General features: G+C 47.5%; 2 long non-coding RNA genes across 4 annotated transcripts in view; one reads left to right on the forward strand and one right to left on the reverse strand.

Moving 5' to 3' along the window:
• Positions 1–21,207, reverse strand: part of LOC121819946 (uncharacterized) — a 176,472-nt gene that overhangs the window by 118,610 nt on the left and 36,655 nt on the right. For both annotated transcript variants that reach the window (XR_006060317.2, XR_009601342.1), the window contains exon 2: positions 5,318–5,455. This is a non-coding gene — a long non-coding RNA (uncharacterized LOC121819946). The remainder of the gene's footprint in view (positions 1–5,317; positions 5,456–21,207) is intronic.
• Positions 15,458–21,168, forward strand: LOC121819947 (uncharacterized). Of its 2 annotated transcripts, none has more exons than XR_006060320.2 (4): positions 15,458–15,657; positions 16,145–16,626; positions 17,941–18,051; positions 20,973–21,168. It is a non-coding gene; the product is annotated as an uncharacterized LOC121819947 (long non-coding RNA). The 2 variants fall into 2 exon arrangements; XR_006060321.2 differs by having other exon boundaries at positions 16,145–16,232.

Below are 21,207 nucleotides of genomic sequence, written 5' to 3' on the forward strand. Positions count from 1 at the left end.
AATGGGAAACCAACTTTCCCCTTAGGAATTCCTCCAGGGCAAGTCCTAGCCTGCTCTGTGCAGAGAAGGAGGGCTGGTCAGCCGTAGGTCAGCGCCATTACACACCCCTCACCCAGGCCTGGCTACTCACTGCTGTGGCCTTGCTCCCACACCCCATAGTGTCCTCTGGCCCAGGACTGGAATCCCCAGGACCCCTCCCATGCCTCGGGGTGACATCAGCGCCAGCCCCAGGAGAGGCTTCAACCCCAGAGGCATAGACACGAGCCTCTCAGAACAGACACCAGCCTCACCCAGGGGCCAGGAGGTGGGCAAAGTCCGACTGAAACTGGTTGAAACCAGACTTAGCTGGTTTTGCTCTGAGCGGTAGAGGAAGTGAGTGGTTCACACCTAGTGAGATGGAGCAGCCAGGGCTATCTGGAAGCATTTTCTACAGCCAGATCCCCCTGCAGACTGCACAGGAGACACAGCCCCCACCCTGTGAGTCCTCACGGGACAGGGCCCAACACCAGCCCACAAGGGACACTCCAAAACAAGGCTACGACCCTGTCTCCTCAGCCCAGGCCTGGCCCAGCCCTGTTTGGTGGAGACCCTTCAGAGAAGGGTGTGCGTGTGTGCTAAGTTGCTTAGCCGTGTCTGATTCTTTGCCAGCCCATGGACTGTAGCCCACCAGGCTCCTCTGTCCACGGGATTCTCCAGGCAAGGATACTGGAGTGGGTTGCCACGCCCTCCTCCTAGGGATCTTCCCAACCCAGGGGTCCAATCCACGCCTCTTACGCCTCCTGCACTGGCAGGCAGATTCTTTACCATTAGCGCCACCTGGGAAGGCCTTCACAGAAGCAGGGGAAGTTCTATTAACTCCCTGCCCTGAACTCACAAGGGTTTCCAGAGAACTCTGTCCATCTCTGTGTCCTTTCTCTAGAGTCCTTCAGAGAACTATTTATGCTCCTGGCTTGTGGTGGGTGTCCTCCCTTCTGGAAACTTCCATCTCCACCATCCTCCATGGAGCGTCAAAGCCAGGTTGCTGTACCTCCAAGGAGGCAATACCCACAGCAGCTAGGGTCCTTGCCCTTTTTGCCCTGGGAGACTCAAGCTTGCAGAGATCCAGCCAGTCTCTGCTGGGTTGCCCACACAGGCCACCACTCAGCCCTGCCTCTTTTCCTGGACAGAAACAAGCCTTTTCTGCTCCTCTTACCCATGAAGCTGAAATATTCTTCAGAGAAGCCAGCGGAAGGGGAAACCCAAATCAAAGACACCAACAGGGACTCTCAGCGCTGGAAAGAAAGGGCTCAGCCGTGGGAGCCCCCGCAGAGCTCCCTGGAGCCCTGACCTGTTTCCAGGCTATGCTGTGTTCAGGCTCTGAGCTCAGCTCCCTCCCCTGTGAGATGATCCAGAGCATAGCCTGCATGTGCGCGTGGCCATATGGGACCATTTGGTGAGACTTGGATTCTGAAGTCAGGAGGCATGGCGCACAGTAGGTGTTCAACAGACAACAATCCCCTTCCTGCTGCTTCACTGCCCATGTGGGTTTAGGGTCTCCACCTGAGTGCTCAGGCGCTGGGAGCCCACCGGTGGATCTGAGTCCCCAGCTGGCTATGCCTGGGGAACTAACCTAGCCGGAGAGGCCCGCCGTCTCCTTTTAGTGACATGGGCTTGGCCACGGTTGTTACATGGGAGGGCCGTTAGGGGCTGTATGACTGGATAGGAGCAAAGCATTTAGCGCAGTGACTGGCATAGAGTTGGTGCTCAGAAAATGCCAGTGGCTCTGTGGTTAATTTTTATCCCGTACACCCACACACCAGCACACAGCTCTCCTCCTTAATGCTAGAGCCAGAAACACCGTGACCCCAGGAAGAGCCAGGTCGGGGTACAGCCTCAGCCCGAACCCTCAGAAGCTGCTTCATCAACCATATCTCCCAGCTGAATCAGCATCACCTGTGGGACTTTTGGCACCACAGTGACACCCACAAACCCTGCTCTGGGGGGATGGGGTCAGGTCAAGAAAGGTGCCAATGAGTTCCCAAGGCAAGAGAATACTTCCCTCCAAGCCCACCACCCAGGCCCCAGTACACTGCGAGGTGCGTGGAGAGGCAGGCCTGCTCCATGTGGCCAACCTGTGACCAACGTACCTTGTGGGAAAATAAAGACTTGGAGCTGCAGCAGCGGGACCTGGGGAAAACCCAGAGACTATTTCACAGCGAGAAGCCCAGGTTCAGGAGGGGAAGTGACTGTGCCAGGTCACCTGACAGCCGATGCTAGGTCGAATCACCTAGTGGTTCTCGTCGCTGCTTTCGCCTCCTGACCATGAGCCAAGACTTCGAGAGATCGTCCTTCATATACAGACATGGACAGTTGTAATCACTCTTGAAAAGGCATTGTTTCTATACCCAACTGCTTTTTAAAAAGTCTTTATTGAATTCGTTACAATATTGTTTCCGTTTTATGTTTTGGTTTTTTGGCCATGAGGCATGTGGGATCTTAGCCCCCCGGCCAGGGATCAAACCCACGTCCCCTGCAAGTCCTAACCACTAAACCACCAGAAAAGTCCCTATACCTGACTTCTGACCATTCTGTTCCTCAGCTTCTTATTGTGATCAACTATTCAGGGGTGAGATTCACATAACATACCATTAACCACTCCAGAGTGTACAATCAAGTGCATTCACAATGCTGGGCAACCACCAGCTCTCTCTACTTTCGAAACTTTTTATCACCCTATAAAAAGTCCCACACCTGTGAGATAATCCTCCATCCTCCCCCGGGAACCTCTGGCCTGCTTTCTGTCTCTGTGGGCCTTCTGGAGGCATCATATAAAAGGAATCACACAACGTGTGGCCTTTGGTGTCTGACTTCTGGCATTTGGTATAATGTTCTGCAGATTCATCCGCTTATAATATGCATCAGTGCTTCATTCCTTTTACGGCTACCTCATATTCTACCGTTATAGATATGCTATTCATCCTGGATGGACATTTGGACTGCTTTGTCATTTCTGAACATACAGGAAGACTGAAAAAATCGTGTGATGAGCACTCCTTTTCCCATACCCCTGACTCAGCAACAGAGTCTGGACTAGAGCGAGATCAGCAAGGTGTTTTGTCGGGGCGTTGAAGGAAGGGCTTGCTTCCAGCATCTGCAGGGGTGGGTGGACCTTGAGAGGCATGACCCCCTCAAGGCAGCCCCTGAGGCATGTTGCCAGCCTCATTCTGGTCCTGGCCCTGTTGAACCATTTTAATCTGTTGCCATGCTTGCATTGGCTGTCAAGGGACCTGGTGCATATTTGAAGATGGATTATGGACCACATGACACTTTACTCCTCAGTTGCTCAGCTCCCAAGGACGATGTGCATAGTAAAAAACCCATTCCCCACCGTGATTTCATGTCACCTCCACCTTCCAACCATAGTCACATTTCCCAAAGGCTCCAAGTTCTTCTCTCATAGATCTTTTGCTTAAATGGTTGGTTTATTTTCACAACCAACTAAGCAAATGATCTATGAAAGATGTTGTTTGGGGGCTTCCCTAGTGGCTCAGATGGTAAAGAATCTGCCTGCAATGCACAAGACCCAGGTTCAATCCCTGGATTGGGAAGATCCCCTGGAGAAGGGAATGGCTACCCACTCCAGTATCCTTGCCTGGAGAATTCTATGGACAGAGGAGACTGGTTGGCTACAGTCCATAGGGTCATAAGGAGTCAGGTATGACTGAGTGACTTTCACTGTCCCTGTTTCTTTTAGTTTGTTTTTAACAGGATCTAATGGAGCTTCCCACATCACATGTGGATACTGTGTCTCTTTCACATTAAAATGGCCAGGGTTTCCCCCTCTGCCCCATGGCATAGGCCTTTTAAAGAGTGCCTTTTTATACAGAGTGAAGTCAGTGAAAAAGAAAAAACCAATACAGTATATTGATGCATATATATGGAATTTAGAAAGATGGTAACAACGACCCTATATGCAAGATAGCAAAAGAGACACAGATATAAAGAACAGACTCTTGGACTCTGTGGGAGAAGGTGAGGATGGGATGATTTGAGAGAATAGCATTAAAACTTGTATATTACCATGTGTGAAATAGATGACAGGCTCAGTTTGATGCATGAAACAGGGCACCCAAAGCTGGTGCACTGGGATGACTCAGAGGGATGGGATAGGGAGAGGGGTGGGAGGGGGGTCCAGGATGGCGGGACACATGTACACCCGTGACTGATTCATGTCAATGTAGGAGGCAAAAACCACCACAATATTGTAAAATAATTAGCCTCCAATTAAAATAAATAAATTAATTTTTTTTAAAAAAGAGTCCAAACCTTAGAGTCTCTTAGAATGGCCCGCACCATGGATTTGCCTGACTGTTTTCTCCTGATGTTATTTAACTTGTGCTTCTGTCCCCTGTAGATCCCGTGACTTGGGATTTGGGGCTGGAAATTAAACATGCTGGCAAGAATACTCCACAGGTAAGGTGTGCTCTGCACGTCGTCTCACGTCGGGAAGCCTGTGATGCCAGGTGGTCCTGCTATGAATGGATGATGCTAAATTTGGCCAGTCGGATAAATGCATGGCCACCATAGTTGTCTGTTATAATGGCCATTTTTCCTTTTGTAATCAGTAAGCAAGCTGGGGAGACTCTTTGCGGCTGCACAAATATCCTGTTCCCCAACAACCCTTCACTCACTGGCCTTTAACACCCGTTAATGATTCCTGCTCAAATCACAAATTACACTGGAGGCTGTGAAAGGTGTGAAAGGTTGTGAAAGGTGACTTTCTTTTCTTTTTTTTTTTTTTTTTGAAAGGTGACTTTCTAGCCTTATCATTTCTTCCACAGGTCTCAGCTGGCATTCTTTTGAAAAGAAGAGCTCCCCTCTTCTCCTTCACCCTCTCTTTCTCTTACACACACACACACACACACACACACACTGAATTCATGGATTTTTCTATTTGTTTCATATAAAGTTTCAAGCAAAGTTTCTACTTGTTTCACTGATGATAGCCATTTTTCTTCCTGATGCTCAGAAGCCTCAAATTTGGCCAAAGGATCCCTTCAAGTCTACTTCTGCACCTTTCTGACATGACTTCACTAGTGTTTAAGCACATCCTCGCTTCTTGGGAAAGATTGAAGGCAGGAGAAGAAGGGGGTGACAGAGGATGAGACAGCTGGATGGCATCACTGACTCAATGGACATGAGTTTGAACAAGCTCTGGGAGTTGGTGATGGACAGGGAAGCCTGGCGTGATGCAGTCCATGGGGTGGCAAAGAGCTGGACACAACTGAGCAACTGAACTGAACTTGCTTCTTGGAACAATAAGATGTCCTAAACTTACCTTGTACTTTCCTTTCCTCGAGTCTGGAATCAACTGCTTCTCCGGAAAGGTTTAGTTCTTTTTGATGGTTAGTGGTCTTAGAAATCAAGACTGAACCCTGGGTGGTCTCATTGCTCCTGGAGTTCTTGCTTCTGAGCTCTTTCAGTGGACAAAGGTGGGGAAACTGAAATCAGTTTATAATATTATCAGTTCAAATTTAACCATCTATTTCTTCTCTTAACTTTTTTGCTGTTGCTAATTTATATTTGAATCTCATTTCTCTCACACAGACTTAGTTTCTAACAGTATTAACATACATATTTATTTACTTGATTTTATGATATACCTAAAATACTTCCAAAATTACTATATCATCATCACTACTAATAATAAATGTACTAAGGAAACTAAAGACTTCTTTAGTTTTATTTGTCCATGGAACATATCCCACCTCAGATGTACGGTCGTGTTTTTTTCAAGTTTCTTGAAATTATTCTTTTTGTTGTACAGTTAGGTGCTTAAATTAATTTACAGTCAGGTTTATTTGTTTGCATTTGTGAACAGTTTGGGAGTTTTCTCTTTTTTTCCTATTTTTGATATAACTTTATGAACATATAAATCATGTACCTGGTTAAAAACACAAAACTATATTCAAAACCATATTTGGAGCAATTTTACTCCCACATCAATCTTCTCCACCTTGTTTCCATGCCCCTCTATTGGTTTCTGGTTTATTCTTCTTGTGTCTTTTTATATATGTGTGGGCATATGTGTTCATGTATGTGTATTATTACTTCCCCTTCTTTTCTACAGAATTTATGTTAGGGTACAGATGAAAGTCTAGAGTTCTGTGAGATAAAACAAATTTAAAGGAGACACATTTACTTCTAAATCTCAGACCTACTCCCTGCTAGCTCTGTGGCTTGAGCCAATCATGTAGTCCCTCTGAGTCTCTGTCTCCTCATCTGTAAAATGGGACAACAATCCCTGCTTTGTATGGTTTGGGCTAGGATAAAGGTATGTCTCATATCATATTAAAATATTAAATTCTAGATAGAATACGGAGCAAAATGTAAAGAGCAAACTAAAGAATATTTAATATTATGCCTTCCTGTATAAGACACAGCCCCAGAATACGTAAAAGACCAAGGCTGTTTTATAGAGATGCAAAACGACTCTATGACAAAGGACACCCTAATCAATGTTAAAACACAAGCAACAGACATGGCAAAAGCGTTTGCAGTATATTCAAAACACATCAGGTACAATCACTTTGAAAAACTGTTTGGCAGTTTCTAGTAGAGCTTAAATATACACTCACCCTGTGGCCCAGTTATTCCCCTCCAGGGTATTTACCCAAGAGAAATGAGAACACATGTCCACACAAAGACCTGTGTATAAACGCTCATAGCAGCTTTATTCTTACAGCCCTAAACCAGAAATGACCCTTAGGTTTATCACCCAGGGCAATGGGTGACCCATGTGACAATGGGACACCACTCAGCAATTAACAGGAACCAACTACAGATGACATGGATGAATCTCAGAAACAGTTTGTTAAGCAAAGGAAGTCAGGCATGCAAGTGTCTGCTTGTACTGGATTGGCCAAAAGGTTTGTTCAGGTTTTCCGAAACATCTTACAGAAAAATACGAACAAACTTCTTGGCCAACCAAGATGATCTGTTTACAGGAAACTCAGGTAGTCAAATGTAATGACGTGATAGGAATCAGTACAACAGTTGTTCTTAAGGGGAACTGACCAGAAAGGGATCTGAGGGAAACTTCAGGAGCAGGAAGATGTTTGCGCTGTGATTTGAGTGATGATTACATGCGTGTACGTTTGTCAACAATCTTCAAACCCTACCCTTGTCTCACTGTAGGTAGAATACACCTCAATTAAAAAGACAGTGGGGACTTCCCTGGTGGTACAGTGGATAAGAGTTGGCCTGCCAGCACAGGGGTCATGAGTTCGATCCCTGGTCTGAGAAGACGCCACGTGCCTCAGGACAGCTAAGGCTATGCTCCACAACTTCTGAGCCCACTCACTGCCACTGCTGAAGCCCATGTGGCTAGAGCCTGTGCTCCACAACAAGAGAAGACTCTGCTCTCTGAAACCAGAGGAAGTCCGCGCACGCCAACAAAGATCCAGAACAACCAAAAATAAGTGAGTAAATAGAGCCTTTTTTAAAAAACAAAGGTCAATTAAATAGAGGATATATAAAGAGTTCCTAGAAATCACTAAGAAAAGGTTGTGTGTGCTAAGTCACTTCAGTCATGTCTGATTCTCTGTGACTCTTTGGTCTATAGCCCGCCAGGTTCCTCTGTTCGTGGAATTCTCCAGGCAAGAATTCTGGAGTGGGTTGCCATGCCCTCCTCCACGGGATCTTCTTGACCCAAGTATCGAACCCTTATTTCCTATGGTTCCTGCATTGCGGGTGGCTTCTTTACTACCGCGGACCAGGGAAGTCAAAAAAGGGGTAAATACTGTTTTTAAAAAATGGGCAAAGACTGTAAACAACTTATTATTAAAGATATATTCATGGTTAGCCAACAAGTAAAGAAGAGATGCTCAGTTTCACAAGGAAGCTAGGAAATACAGGATTGTATTTTTGCCCATCAGGCTGGCAGAAGTTAAAAAGATTAATAATATCAAATGTTGGTAAGAAAAGAAATCAGAGAAACAATCACTCTTATGAACTATAAATTGGTGAAGGTTATTAAAAGATAATTGGTTAGCGCCTATCAAAATTTTAAATGTACATATCCTTTGACCTAGCTCTACAACTTCTGGAAATCTATACGAAAAAGGAATTATTTTAAATCACAATATTTCTGTACCCTGGAGTGAAGTAGTTCTATGAGCACCAATATGAAAGGACATATAACTAAATACACAAAAGCACAATTCAGAACAACACACAATATAAAGCACAATCCCACGTATACAAACAACGCCTAAGTGAGTAACCATATGCATGCTTGCATGCTCAGTCATGTCCGACTCTTTGAGACCACATGGACTGCACCTTACCAGGCTCCTCTGTCCATGGAATTTTCCCGGCAAGAATACTGAAGTGGACATTTCCTCCTTCAGGGGAACTTCCTGACCCAGGGACTGAAATTTTGTCTCCCGAGTCTCCTGCCTTGCAGGCGGATTCTCTACTGCTGAGCCATTGGGGAAGCCAGTGCAGATAATTACATGTATATATACATATACATATATACATACTCTGGTAGCTCATCTGATAAAGAATCCGCCTGCAATTTTCGGGAGACCTGGGTTCGATCCCTGGCTTGGGGAGATCCCCTGGAGGAGGAGGGCATGGCAACCCATTCCAGTATTGTTGCCTGGAGAATCCCATGGACGAAGGAGCCTGGCAGGCTAAAGTCCATGGCGTCTCAAAGAGTCGGACACGAATAAGCAACTAAGCACAGTCCAAAGAGGGAACAGGAAATATTTGCTCTAAGTGCTGACAGGGTTATTTCCTGGGGAGGGTATCGGGGGTGTTTGGTAAAGGAGAAGTTTCCTATGTTACACTGTATGTTTTGAGTACTATTTTTACAGTGAAAGTATATTTCTGCACTCTTGCTGCCCTTGTGAAAACAGACATAAAAGGTTTCTTGACAAACTCTTTGACGCTAACTAAGGATTTATGAAGGAGTCATTGTATATATATTTTTTGTCCTCTTTACATGTCCGGCATTGTCCAAGGGGTGAGAGAGCCCCCAAAGAAACGTATCCCGCTCAGATCCCTGTACATTCACCTTGTGACGATCATGCAATGCGAATCACGGAAATACAGTCCCTGCCGTCACCCAGCAGGCACCGGGAAACATTCAACAAGTGTGTGTTCAAACGTGTTCTCGCAGGTGTGCTGGCTGTGAGAGTAGGGGCTGAGGGAATCCTTTCCTGCAAACTTAATCACACAGGGTACCAACCCTTATAGGACCCTGGCAGCCATGCGTGTTTTGGAAATCAGAAGTTTTATGATTTTAGTTGGTGCTGGTGGACAGTCTATATCTCATATAGTGCATGTATGTATGCTAAGTCGCTTCGGTCATATCTGACTCTTTGCAAGCCCATGGACTGTAGCCCACCAGGCTACTCTGTCCGTGGGATTCTGCAGGCAAGAATACTAAAATGGGTTGCAGGCCCTCCTCCAGGGGATCTTCCCAACCCAGGGATCGAACCCGCGTCTCCTGTGGCTCCTGTATTGCAGACAGATTCTTTACCACTGAGCCACTGGGGAATATGGGAGATCTAGCAGAATCTGGTGGAGAAGGCAATGGCGCCCCACTCCAGTACTCTTGCCTGGAAAGTCCCATGGATGGAGGAGCCTGGTAGGCTGCAGTCCACGGGGTCGTTAAGAGTCGGACACAACTGAGCGACTTCACTTTCACTCTTCACTTTCATGCGTTGGAGAAGGATATGGCAACCCACTCCAGTGTTCTTGCCTGGAGAATCCCAGGGACGGGGGAGCCTGATGGGCTGCGGTCTATGGGGTTGCTGAGAGTTGGACACGACTGAAGCAACTTAGCAGCAGCAGCAGCAGCAGCAGAATCTGGGGCAGCATCTTATGATCAGGCACATACCCAATATTTCTGTAGCAAAATGCATGAATGTTCATCTCGAATATGCAGACTAGTTAACCACAGGTCAGCCCAAGTCAGATTCTCCAGTCAACTGAGCTCGTGCTAATCTGACAAAATCAGCTTTTGATGTTTGAGATCTCTCTGGATTTTGGAACTGTGGATAAGGGACTGTATTGCAAGATGCTCTCTAAACCGTACCTTATTTTTGTTGTATTGAAGCATAGATGACTTCAGGTTTCCCAGGTGGTGCTAGTGGTAAAAAAAAAAAAAAAAAGTCGCCTGCCAATGCAGGAGATATAAGCTGCTTCACTACAACTGAAGCGACATAGCACACACATGGATGATTTACTAAGCTTCACTTTGAAAAGTGATTTCTGACAACATAATGTCAGTATGATGTGCCTGTATTTAATATCATTCTTCCTCTCATCATTGAGCGCACAGTGGATGCCTTCAAGTTAAGGAAGTGTTGGTGTCCCTGAGGCTGGCCTTAGTCATGCCAAATAATTTCCATGTTTAGCCCAACGTATTAAGATTAAGGAACCTAATGTTCCTACACTGTTTTGATTTTTTTTAAATTTTCTACTTACTTCTAGGAAATGATATAAGACAAAATACTATAGCATAGTCACATTCACGCACACACGATGCAGGGTGGACTGAATGAAGTATTACTCAAGCCACATTTGTTAAGTCCACGCTCAGCTCTTCACTCATTGGTTGATGTGGAGACATCCAAAGCCAGCAAATGAATGTCCGCTCCAGCTCATCCAAGTCTAACACACAGAATTTCATATTGCCAGTTCTCATGGAAGTCTGGGGTTTGAATGCGATGCAGAACCCCCAAGCCAGAATAGTGACTCGGTCCCAGGTTGGCAGTGCCCCCTGGTGGTTAGAAGAAGCAAATACAAATCCTCTAGAGTCAAGTGTTCTCACTTTGATTTGCCAAACTACAAAAAACAAAAAACAAAACCTGCACTCAAAGCAATGAGTCACCATGAACTAGAGTCAGCAGAGACAAGCCACAGATTTCAACCAGGATTTCTCAGCCTCAGAGCTATTGACATTTGGGACCAGATAATTCTTTTCCATAAGGGCTATCCTGTGCATGCTTAGTAGAATATCTGGCCTCCACCCACTAAAGGCCAAAAGTGTGTGCACACTCACACACACACACACACACACACACACACACACACAGAGATACCACCAGTTTTGACAACTAAAATGTCTCCAGACATTTCCAAATGTCTTGAAGGAGAAAAATTGCCCTCACTTGAAAAACATTGATTTAGATCTTCAGAGACTTAAAATATTAGAACAATAAGCTAGATCATTAAATAGCTGTGTATGAAAAACTTAAAGACTTAAAAAACAGAACAAAGACAAATGATAAAGGAATAAGAAACTACCAAAATTTTCAGGCAGGTGTTTATGAAGGCTCAAATAGAACTTCTGGAAATGAGAAAAATATAATTATGAAATTAAAAATGCAATGGATATACCAGACTAGATAAAGAATCACTGAATTAGAGGAGAGATTTAAAGAAATTGCTCAGCTATACAGGAAGAGCAAAACAAGACAGAAATTGGAACAGAGAGATAAAAAATAAAAATCAAGGAAAATAAGATATAGAGGTTAAGCTACAACCAACTGGAGCTCCAGAAGGAAAGAATAAGGAGAATGAGAGACAGGCAATATTTGCAGAGATAATGTCTGAGACTCTTCTGGATCCATATACACAGGAACTCCTGAAATATCAAGCTGGGTGAGAGTGCAAGTTGTTATGCGTTGGATGGAGGAAAGCTGAAGACTAAGCCTCAAGGGCTTATCACTGAAACTGGTACAGCAGTCCAAGCCAGGGGCCAATGAGGGCCATGCTGGCATCAACGACACAGATGTGGGAGATCCGAAAAGGGAGTGATACTGTGGCGGTGATCTGAGTTTGGCCTTGAAGGATGTTGAGGGACATTCACCCAATGTGACTTAAGAGACCTTGATTTGAGCCCTTTATTTTATAGGACAACCTGCAAGATTGATTGGAGGTGGAGTGTAGAAGGGTAGAGAGGAAATGGGAAAACAGGGAAAAGAGCATAAACAAAGCTTTGGAGGCAAGCCTAACACTTCATGAGCAAAAGACCAAAAGGAGTCCTGTTCAACGGATTGGGGAATATTTGAGAGAGGAATTACAAAACTTATTGGATGGACAAAGTGAAACCAGCCTGGGGAAGTCCCTTGGGAGATAACCAGGTGTGTTTAGTCTTGAAACTACAGACCAAGGGTTGGTCAGCTGCAGTCTATGGGCAAGTCTGGCTCACAGCCTGTTTTTGCAAATAAAGTTTTATTGGAGCACAGGCACACCAGTTCATTTACAAACCATCTATGGCTGTTTTTGCACTGCGATAGCAGAGAGGGGTAGCTGCCATAGACACCACACCATGTGGCCTGGAAAGCCTAAAATATTTACTCCATGGTCCTTAACAGAGAAAGTTTGCTGATCCCTGATCTAGGCAGAAGCAGCCAGGCAATGAGGCCTTTCAGCCAATAACCAAGATTAAGAGGAGAAACCTAGAAGTGGCTAAAGGACTGTGTGTTTTGTAAGAGGAGGAAGAAAAGTACTTAACCTTTACTGAGTTCCCACTGTATGCCATCCCTCCTCCCACCTTATCATTACTTTTCACAATGACCCTTACTAGAAACGGGTACTGTTTTATTTTATTTTTTTCAGAGGTGAGTAAAATGGGATCCAGAGAAGTTAAGCGATTTGCCCAAGGTCAGCCAGTGTTTCAGGCAGAGCTGAGACTTAATTTCAAGTTGGTCAGATTCCAAAGCTGATGTTCTTCCTACCACACCTCACTGCCTTTCCAGGCACTGTGTATCCCAGACAGAAGGTGACAACCTCAGGCTGATGAGCAGGCTACTGTGTGTCATAGCCAACAACAGTTAAAATGGTTGCGGGGGGGGAGGGGGGGCGGAGGAGGGGGCGGGTGTGGTCGGTGTTTCCATCTTCTCTTGAAAACAGATCCAGAGGCCTACTCCAACCCGAAGTGACGGGGACCTCTGGCCCAGAGCTCCTCCAACAATGCTTCCAACTTGTCCAAACATTGGCTCCACCTTGGCCCCTCCACCCCACCCCACCAGAGCCATTGGCTCGGCCAAGAATGCCTATCATACAACTTCCCTCCAGCCTCATCTCACAGCACGATGCTGAAGGCAGTTGGGCCATGTGATAGCATCTCCGTATCTATGAAAAAAAACACAAGGGTTGGCAGCCCTGCACGGTGCCACCCACAAGAGATGGCCCAGTTGATTTGCAGTGAAATTGCAACACAGCCTCTGCTTCTGCCCCAGCTGGATCCCAGGCCCTGGAACAGAGCCCATTGGGGCTTGCTTCCACCCCCAGCCTGGCTCCTGTTCCTCCCATGACTAATTTGGATCCCCATCTGACAGCTACCATGACCACTCTGTCCAGATAGGGCCTAACAGACCTGCTTCTTGGTTTTGTGGTCAAACTGGTTCTTGAAACTTCCCCAGAGTTCCAGCAGGCTTGAGTCTGTCTGTGGGGAACTGTAACTGGCTGCCCCCTGGGGTTGAGCTGGTTGAGGGTTTGAGAAACCAGAAGAAAGAGATTAGGAAAGTGTGAATTCTACCGAAGGCCTTGGTTATCTATATGGCTGTGGGACGTAATGGAAGTCTCCCCCAGTGGATCCAGTGGCTGGCTCTGTACCTTGTCGGCTCTCCCCTTTACAGTCAGGTGCCATGCCACGTGCTCTCTAACCTCCAGCGTGTCCGTGAGGAAATGGATGTAAACGAGGCAGACAACCTTCCCAGAGCACGTGGGAGGAACCCTGTGACCCCAGGCCTACTGACAGCCTCCCATGGACAGTTGCTACACCCTCCTACTCTCCTGGGAAACAGAGATGTGTGTCAGCTCCAGGGACACTGGGTCCATGCCTGCTGGTGTGCTGAACTGCTTGCTGGCTGTCCCCGATGCAGAGGGACAGCGGGAAGTGTGAGACACGGGCTCAGGCTTATCCCACCAGCCTTCCTCAAACACAGCCTGTTGGCCCCCTTGCTGTAGCCACAAGGTGTGTCCACATGAGGGGCAAGAAAGAAAGGGGTGGGGGAGCCAGAAGAGAGCAAGGGAAACAAGGAGGACACGGAAGGTTTAAAGAGCATCTGTTATGCCAAGCTCAGCACAGGGCGCAGACAGACATCACTACATTTATTCCTCATGTGCGGAAGGAGTCGTAATTTATTAGACAAACATGTGCTTCCCTGGGACACAGCACAGCTATAAGGACTGTAGCTCTGACTCCTCCTGTATCCCACCTCTGCCATAACTGCTGTGTGATCCCACTTAACTCATCTAAAACATAGGGGTTAAAAAAATGAATCACATCATATGGTTGTTACAGTGATTAAATGAGATAGCGTGTATAACGTACTCAGAACAATGCCTGATCTGAGCTCCCTACGTTACACAGCAGCTTCCCGCTAACTGCCTGTTTCGCACATGGCAGTATATACATGCCAGCGCTACTCTCTCAAATCGTCTCAACCTCTCTATCCCCCTCTGCGTCCATTCTCTATCTCTGCACCTCTATTCCTGCCCTGCAAACAGGTTCATCAGTCCCATTTTTCTAGATTCCATATATATGCATTAATATACAATATTTGTTTTTCTCTTTCTGACTTACTTCACTCTCTATGATAGACTCTAGGTGCTCTGTGATGACCTAGATGGGTGGAAGAGGGGGTGGAGGGATAGGAGGAAGGCTCAAGAGGGTCAGGATATATACACAAATGGCTGATTCATGTTGCACAGCAGAAACTAACACAGCATTGTAAAGCAATTATATTCCAATTTTTTAAAAGTGCTAAAGGAAAATACATAGACCTAGAAAATATAGCCAGCATATTCTCCAAAACCTAAGGACAAAGATTGCTTTTTCAGAGAAAAAAATATATATAATACCTGATACAGAGAGAGTAAAATCATAGTGTTAACTAATTCTGATTTTTTATTCTTTATTCTTGTTTTACTGTTGAAGAAATCAAGGCTCAGAGAGAAGCAAGGACCTGCCCAAGATCACACAACTAAAGATGCTGGCGTTCACCTCTGGGTCTATCTGATGCCAATATCCCCATGTGAAGATTCTGAGTCCACAAGGGGATTGAGATAGAAAGAGAAACCTGAGCACCCTTGGGCGAGATAACTGCTGCCAAGGCAGCTGCCGGGGCTGTGGCTGGCCTCAGGAAGCGAGTGAGTCACCCTCACAAGGTCGTGCGGTGAGGTCCCCTGGGAGGGGCCCAGGGCTTCTTGGCACCCTCAGGCCCTGAAGGGAACCCAGGTGGGGAAATGGCTCTGGGTGACAGGAGTCTGCCCATCCCTGAAGAAACCAGCAAATGATTATGCAGAAAGAATTGAGAAGAACGCTCGGCCTCCAGGAGGGCAGGCTTAACGGTGGTAAAAAGAGCCCCTGGCAACAGATAAACAGGAAGTCCTGTTGCCCAATACCAGACAGACACGCAAGCAGTCCCCACACACGAATGGCGGTACCGAAGCATGGTGCAGCAGCCCAGGAGGAAAGCAGCGAAAGCCCCCAGGGGTGGGGCATCCTGCCTCAGCCAGCCCACACAGAGCCACAAAGTGGGCCAGGCCTCTGGCAACTGGGGAAGGTACACAGCCTCCTGGACACCCCTTTGTCCAGCCATGAAATGCAGATGATGAGACCCAACTCCCGGGGCAGTTCTAAGGATCGAGGTTAGATTATGGGGTGGGATGTGGTGTGAGTGCCCTTTCTCAGTACAGAGTTCATGACCCCCTGCACCCTTACTGCTATGCCTAAACTGTCTCCCATTCCCTCAAAGAGCTAGACTCAAGACAGGTTTCTACTGAGCTTCTCAGGTTCCTGGAGGGCAGTACTGAGCCTTTTCGTATTTACAGCAACTCCACCCCTCTCCCACACCTGATAGAGAATAATAGTGCTACTTCAATATCCCTGGGGACTTCCCTGGCTGTCCAGGGGTTAAGAATCTGCCTTGCAATGCAGGGGATGCAGGTTCGATCCCTGGTTGGGAAACTAAGATTCCACATGCTGTGAGGCAATTAAGCCTGAGCACCGCAACTTCTGAGCACGTGCACCTCAACGAGAGAGTCTGTGTGCCCCAGCGAAGATCCTGCTTGCCACAATCAAGACCTGATGCAGCCAATAAGTAAATAATTTTTTTTTTTTAATATCCCTGGACAGGTGCAGCTTCTGGCCACATCCCTATGTCCCTGGAGCCAACCAACCGATCGGAGCTACCTCGACAGATAATCACTGGCTGCCTCTGAAGGTCCTGAGCTCTGCATCACCTGTGGTTAGAGAGGCCAGCACCACTTGGAGAGGAGGTTGCAAAGGGGATTCAATCACTGACTAGGAGTCAGATCTGCAGCCTTTGAAACCCTCACGGGCCAGCCAAAGCCTCTGTCCCTGTGTTGTTGGACTTCGTGGCTGTTTTACAGACAGAGCCCAAAGCCTCCTTGATAAAAAGTGCTATCTGCCTAATGAATGTCTTTCTAGGGAGTTTAAGTTCAAAGCCAATACAATACTGGCAGGAAGGAAAGACGAAAGAATGGAAAAAACAGGATGGGAGCTGGGGACCCCTGAGCCCAGCAGATGTTTCTACCAAAAGAGCTTCCTCACTTCCTGGGATCCCTGAGACCAAGCCCTACGGTCTAAGCAGGCAGGTCTGTGATCCCATCCAGCCCGACCTGTCCCAAGGCCTGAGGCACACCAGGCATCCGAGCACAGGCTACATCACACACACTCTTTGGACTCCCTAATTGTTGCTCTGAAAATCTGTCAGAAACTCCAAGGGGCACCAAGGCAGTTCTTTGGAAAACAAGCAGACAGCAGTGAAGGGAACCAAAGCCTCAATTACGCTGGGGACAGAAGCCTTTCAAAAGAGATGATTTAATGAAAAGGTGCTGTCAAGAGCTAACTGTGTGGAAAGCAGCCTGTCCTCAGCTTCCTCTCTCCCTATCCCCACCCTCCCCCACCTAGTCAGGAGCCAGCACTGCAGGCCCAGTACTTCAATGCCTGAGGATTAAGCCCGGCAGGGCTGGGAAGGAAGGAGCTGCCAGGCCGGGTGCACAGGTCAGCTCGCTCAGGTCCTGTCCGCTTACCTAGCCTGTGACCTGGGTTCTGGACCCATGGTTCTGTGACCCAGGCTTGGAGAAGACAATGCAGCCACGGTATTTTTCTACAGCACTACTCCCTGTTTGATGAAGAGGACTTTCAGCATAGATTTAGTCTTTATTGAGTAGTTACCTTGACAAGTAATTTCTAATCTAGCCTTCAAACAATCCTTTGCGTTGCTTACTCCATGATTCCCATTTTACAGATGGAGCAACTGTGGCACGGGGGATCAGGGGAAGCAACTTGCTCTTCGTCTCATAGCTAGAAAGCAACAGAGCAAGTGTTTAAACTAGGCAGTCCAGGTTTACAGCCACCCTTTCACAACTTTCCTGCTAGTCTTGCCCTTTCTAGTGTTGATATGCCATCTTGATTAGCCTTCCAGACTGATTCCAAGCTCCACCTGTAATCCCCAGGTGTTTCCAAGTCAAGCCTGCTTCCAGGCTCAACCCCTCTCCCCAACACGGATTATCTTCTTGGGTCCGGGAGTCGCTGCCACCTACAGGCCTCATGTGCAAAGACACTGGAGCTCTTAGAGGTTCCCTGGGCAGAAGGGTGGCCTGGGGACCCAGCACCCACTGTGCTGCTGTGCTCCACCATATGGCTAAGCAATGGCAGAGGGTGGGGAGCTTCAGCTCTGGAGAGTTCTGCATCTGGCCCCTTCTGCAATGACAATCTGGACCCCACAAGGAAGAAAAAGGGTGGTGGCCTCTCCAGGGAGGCAGACACAGTGGTGGGAGATGAGCCCCCACGGGAGCCTCACCACCTGGGATGAGTCTGCCTCCTGGTGCAGTCCCGCCCAAAGACAGGAATTAATGGAGCTCAGAAAGAATATTTATCATTTCCGTACTACCTTTCTTTTGTAGCTTGCTAAAGACTTTAATGCCTGCACCATAATCCAGCCGGAGGAAACCCATGAAGCTCCGAACGTCCCTGTGTTTCAGAACTGTGCCAGACTCTTCTCCGTCAAGTAATTGGTAGGTATACACGGACTGAGGAGGGATTGAGAGAGCCAAGACCACTGGGGACAAACAGATTTAGCCGAAATGCAGTCAAAATGTAGACTGAGCAACAAAGATAGGCATTTTCTGCCAACCCGGTCTAGTCTGAGGCTTTATTTCTAGACTGATCACTGGCTTGCTGTGACAGCCACAGACACCACCTCCCTCAGTGCTGATCGACACATGTGAATGGGAAGAGGAGAGGGGAAAGAGAATGCTGGGTAACTTTGCACCTATTGAGGGGTGGGCACTGCGCAAGGCGTGCCTGTGTGCAAAGTCACTTCAGTCGTGTCTAACTCTGTGCAGCCCTATGGACTGTAGCCCACCAGACTCCTCTGTCCATGGAATTCTCCAGGCAGGCCCACTGGAGTGGGTTGCCATGCCCTCCTCCAGGGGATCTTCCCAACCCAGGGATCAAACCCATGTCTCTCTTATGTCTCCTGCATTGGCAGGCGGGTTCTTACCACTAGCACCACCTGGGAAGCCCACTGTGCAAGGTGCTTTATGTGCAATACCTCCCAAGGCCCCAAGTGGCAATTTTTATATCCCTGTTTTAAAAAGGAAGAAATGGACTCAGAAAGGTTAACCCAAAGTCACATGGCTAGAATGGAAAGCAATGATAACAATGGTAACCAATACAACAATCACAGTCAGTGTTTATATAGTGCTTGCTGTGGTCTGGGAAATACACTGACATGTTTAAGCCTCACTGAAAACCACTGGGGCTTCTCCAGGGGCTCTGTGGTGAAGAATCTGCCTGCAATGCAGGCGGTGTAGGAGACGCGGGGTTGATCCCTGGGATAGGAACATCCCCTGGAGGAGGGCATGGCAACCCATTCCAATGTCCTTGCCTGGAGAATCCCAGGGACAGAGGAGCCTGGTGGGCTACAGTTCATAGGGTCGTACAGCATTGGACATAACTGAAGCAACTGAGCTTGAGCTCAAAATATTAGGTTGGTGTTGTTATCCCCATTTTGCAGATGAAAAAAAACTGAGCAGAGATCTGTAACTCCCACCTAGTGCCAGCAGTACCACCTTCCCTCCTGTTCATGTCACAGAACTGTTATGAGGACCAGCAGTATTGGGGAGCAGAAAAAATGTTTCTGCAGAGGAAAGTCACCCCTGGACCTGCCTTTACTTCCTTGCTGGAGAGGGTCCCTCTCTGGCAGCAACAGGCACTTCACCTCTGTTGATGAGTTGAAAGCCCCAGGGCTCGCTCATACAAGATTGTTACGATTTTTCCTGTGTCCCCAGAAAGCTGGAGTGGGTGGTTTCAGAGGTGCAGAGCACAGTTGGGAAGAATCGTGGAAGAGGGAGTGGAGAGCAGATTTAGTCATGAATGAGGAACGGATAAGGAAGTGGGAGAATAAATCTAAGATGGGCAATCAAGAATAGAAAGGTAAAAAAAAGGAGGGGAAGACTCCTTAGCCAGGACCCAGGAGTGGGTCATGGTGCCCCCTAGTGCCTGAACACCTGTGCCTACCGCCCCAGGCCCTGACCCTTCTCTTTGATCCCCTAGGAACAAGAATGTACAGGGCCAAGGGTTAGGCTGGGTACAGGAGAGGCCTGAGAGGGAGTCAGACAGACTGAAATTTGAGACCCACCTCTTCCACTTACTCTCTGTGTCGCCCTGGATAGGTTACGTAACCTCTCTGAGACTGAAACTCTTTCCTCACCTGTAAAAGGGAGACTACATCCTTGCCTTACAAGGATGATGTGTGGATTAACCACGGTGATGTCCAGACAGTTTCTAAGCACAGAAGTGACTGGCCTCCAGCAGAGCTCGGTAAATTTTGGCTACAATCATAAGCTGTTTTAAAAGCACTTGGCATGGAGTAAATACTCCACAAATAAGCACCATACAAGTGTAAATAATTATTAATTATTATGATGACTAATCATCATTATTGTTGATGATAAACGTGAGAACTGCTACCCAAATGCCAGCTCCCCCACTCAATCTGTCTGCAGTTTCACTCCTCAGCAACAAAGAAATATTCTGGGACCCAGAGCAACTGCCGGTCCCATGTAGGCAGACAGGGAGCACTGACTGTCTCAGCCCCCACCCCCCACCCATCCCCCCCCCCCCCCCCCCCCCCCCCCCCCCACCCCCCCCCCCCCCTCCCCCATCCCCCCACCCCCAGCAGCACAGCAGGGTCTGGTCTCACCCAGGCAGGTGATACGCAGCCGAATGCACCCATCTGGTTGCGCATCTACTTAGCTCCTCTGCCTCCGCATTGTTAAATATTTTGGATAACACCTAAACAGAGTACCTCTCTGCAATTCCTTGAGCCCTGGCTCATGTGCAACAAGGCAGACCTGCATACAGAAAGTGAACCGAGGAAATCCTGGTCCAGTTCCTGGAACCTCTGCCTCCAAGATGGGGCTGGTAGGCAAGGAACAGGCTCTCCTGAGCATGCAGATCTCAGCTTTGTACTGAAGAATCGGAGCAAGGCCTCCAGAGGTGCCTAAGTCAGCACCCCACATAAACACATGGATGACTGGATTGTCAGATGGATGCGTGGATGGATGGATGAGTGAGAGTGAGCATAATAATCATGTCTTTTTTCCCCCTGACTTTCTGATGCTTTGACACCTGGGGCTTTGCTGACCCTGAAGAGTCTGCAGCTCCCAAGGCTAGTAAACTCTGAGATGGTAAACACACATTTCATATGCAAACCAACCAGTCCCTCATTCCACCCATCCCCTTACCCTGCCCCCCAGCTACCTCCTTTCTCAGGCTTTCACACTTTGGGTCACTACCTACTTTCCCTCCTCACCCCAGGGGCAAGGTACCAGATTGTTAGAGTCAGTCCCTGCACCCCAGAGCACTGCTGAAATCATTCTAACTAGCAGGTCCTAAACTGCTTAGCTTGCCTCATCTGTTCCTCCCCTAGGAAACCACAGTAAAGACTCTCGCCCACATTTTCCCCTCACTCCTGCCTCCTGATCTACCCTGGTACTTCCCCACATAGCCCCTTGTGGCATGGCCTGCCCTCCTCTGGGGAACTGTGAGTAATAAACTACCTTTTCAACAGCAATCATTTTCTGATCTGCTGGCTTTACCATACCTGAAGAAGAATAAAGCCTACATTTTAAAACAGGAGGGGGAAGGATAGAGGAAATGAAGGG

This window comes from Ovis aries, chromosome 7 (assembly GCF_016772045.2).
Source record: "Ovis aries strain OAR_USU_Benz2616 breed Rambouillet chromosome 7, ARS-UI_Ramb_v3.0, whole genome shotgun sequence".
Lineage (NCBI taxonomy): Eukaryota > Metazoa > Chordata > Mammalia > Artiodactyla > Bovidae > Ovis > Ovis aries.